Raw genomic sequence first — 2,936 nt, 5'->3', positions numbered from 1 at the left:
TGTCGTTTTCTCTTCTTTTTTTTCTTTCTTTTTTTAACATCCCGAACCATACACGTTTGGGATCGCATGTGATATGTCTATACTGTTATCTTCCAAAATCCTGAGTCAAACAGGGCATTTGGAGTAACGGTAAATATGTAATGTAATGTAATAAGTGATATGGGAAGTCCCATTATTGGAACAGAGGGCAAAGATCGACCAAGATTCTCCGAGAAAATGATTGTGTATTAAAGCAGATGTATAAATTTGTGAAGGAGTATGCAGATGAAAATTACTTGGTGTCTAACAAATGCCAAATACTATCATCACCACTTCCCCAATTACCGCATACACTCATCAATGTTATCGTTTTATTGTCATCGTCACTACTGTCGTCATTGTCACCGTCGTCACCCTATCGTCTTTGTCGTTGTCATTACTACGACTAGCAGCATAATTGCTTGATTGAGTGTACACAAATGTCTTGAGCAGTGATCAGTGTATATATTCACTTCGTGTTCAAAATATTGTCTTTGTCACACATTTTCCAGTTGCTGTTATGAAAAATGCTCAAAGTGTAACTTCAGCCTCAACTTCAGCAGTTGAGAACTGAAACAGAACCGTGTGAATGAAATCTCTCTCTCTCTCTCTCTCTCTCTCTCTCTCTCTCTCTCTCTCTCTCTCTCTCTGTATACTTTACATCATTTTAGGTAACTATAAGAACTGATTCTTGTTAAGTGTTAACGTAGGCGCTGTAGACTTGAGCACAAATTGTTATGACTTAAGCATCAACTGGAAATGTATAGTGAAGTGGATCGCAGATTCAAGAATCGATTGTTTGTGGAAATAATTCGCTGTAGTGTTTATGAACGAAAATATCTATATCTCATTGTCCTGTCTTACCCTTCACTAACAATAAATCTACATTTCAAAGTCAAAAATGATGAGTGGGTGAGCGCGTATGTATGTATGTATGTATGTGTGTGTGTGTGTGGCGCGTGTCTGTGTGTCTGTGCCTGTGTCTGTGCGTGCATGTTTGTGTCTGCCTGTCTGTGCGTGCGCGCGCGTGTGTTTGAGCGCGCGCGCACGCGTGTGTGTCAGTGTTTAAGCGTGCGCGCGCGCGCGTGTGTGTGTGAATGTGTGTGTGTGCGCGTATGTGTGTGTGTGTGTGCATGTGTATGTGTGCATGTGTGTGTGTGCATGTGTGTGTGTATGTGTTTGCGCGCGTGCGCATTTACGAACGCTGTGTTTCACTGTCTCAGTGTGTGCGTACGTGGCAACCGACCAGTGTGCGTCCTGCCAACTCACAGCCTTATTTCATTTAAGAATGATGATCAAATCAGCAAGTGAATGTGCTAATCAATATGAATGTGCCAATATAAATCAGTCAATCAGCCATGCAACATGAGTCAATCGGTCTGCTAACTTTTCAACATCAGTCAGTTAATAAATGATTAAATCAATCAATCAATCAGTCAACGGTCAACGGTCGGTCAGCCAGTTGAAAATCACGATTTTCTATTGAAGTGTAACTATAGGTCCACATCTTCACCAAAGAGAGAAAGATACGTGGAAGACATAAAGAAAGACAGAAAACAACAATGCTGAAAGGATCAAAACAAGCTAGAAAACAAAAAAGAGAAGGAAAGAAAGAGAGTAAATTATAATGCAACGGATGATGAATTATATTTTTTTAAAGAAAAGAAAAAAAAATGAAAGAAGCAACCAAGCAACTACAGCAAACGAAACAGAAGAGCGGACATCGAGCTACTCCAAGTGCGGAGTGAGGCCATTTTCATGTTTCAAGTCGTTCGAGAGCATCATAAAAATAACATGGATTGGCGGACTCGAAAACTGAAGAGACAGACAGTCCGAAAAAATGATAATGACAATAATAATAATAATAATAATAATAAAGCAGCAAATGCGCACGCGCGCGCGCGCACACACACACACACACACACACACACACACACACTGTACCCACCCGCCGTGTAAGAATGAAATAACCTTTACACTATAATCCCGTCATCGAAAACATGTTCATCTCCATATGTTAACTAACGAGGCGCTTGGGGTGTGTGCAAAAAAGCCTTCAGCCCGTTAAGTTCGTGAGTGCTTCTTCAGTTGGAAAAAGGATTCTGAGACAAGAGAGCAACATTTGCATAGCGTTAGGAGTCGTGAAAGACATCGATATGCGCTGGGCAGAAACGAATTCTTCTGAACAGATCGAGTTCTCTGCATCTCTTCCAAGAGAACACAAGAGGGAGAAGATCGAGTTTGTAAAGCGCTGTGGTTCTGGTGTTCTGTCTCTCTGTAATTTCTTTATCTATGTGTCTATCCGTCTGTCTCTCTCTTTCTCTTCTGCACTCCCACGCATATACACCGTGAATTAATGCAATTATTTTTTTTGCAAGTGTGTACATGTGTGTCAGAGAGTGAGTGTGTGTGTGTGTGTGTGTGCGTGTGCGTGTGTGTTTGCGCATCCCTCATCACCTCTCCCTATCTACTGACTTATAAACTGCAACATAAGACGAAGAAAGAAAGAAAGACAGAAAAAAAGATCGTAGCTACACAGGCACAGGAGCTTCACCAAGCGGCTTCACACGTCAGTAACAGAAGACTAGCACTCAGACCACCGTTCTAAAGATCGTGTGGAGGAGAGAGACAGGTGCTTGTTCCACCCAAGGCACGATTCATTCGGGAGGGATCACACTCATGTCCGGAGTGGCTGCTTCTGCTATTAACCTCTTAACTGCCGACCCCCTTAACTTTTTTTTTTTTTTTTTTTTTTTTTTTTTAAGTGAACTGAAATCAAGATGGCGCGAATTTTTGAAGTGCACGAACTCCTTCGTGTATAGCTTTACGTAGGGGTGTGTTGGATGCTGCTGAACGAAAGCAGTGCAGTGCGATGATGGACGAGTTCAATTCAGTACAGCATGATGACGCTCAGTTCT

This window comes from Babylonia areolata, chromosome 19 (assembly GCF_041734735.1).
Source record: "Babylonia areolata isolate BAREFJ2019XMU chromosome 19, ASM4173473v1, whole genome shotgun sequence".
In the NCBI taxonomy this organism is placed as follows: domain Eukaryota; kingdom Metazoa; phylum Mollusca; class Gastropoda; order Neogastropoda; family Buccinidae; genus Babylonia; species Babylonia areolata.
The sequence above is the reverse complement of the archived record's forward strand: the minus strand, read 5'-3'. Positions refer to the sequence as shown.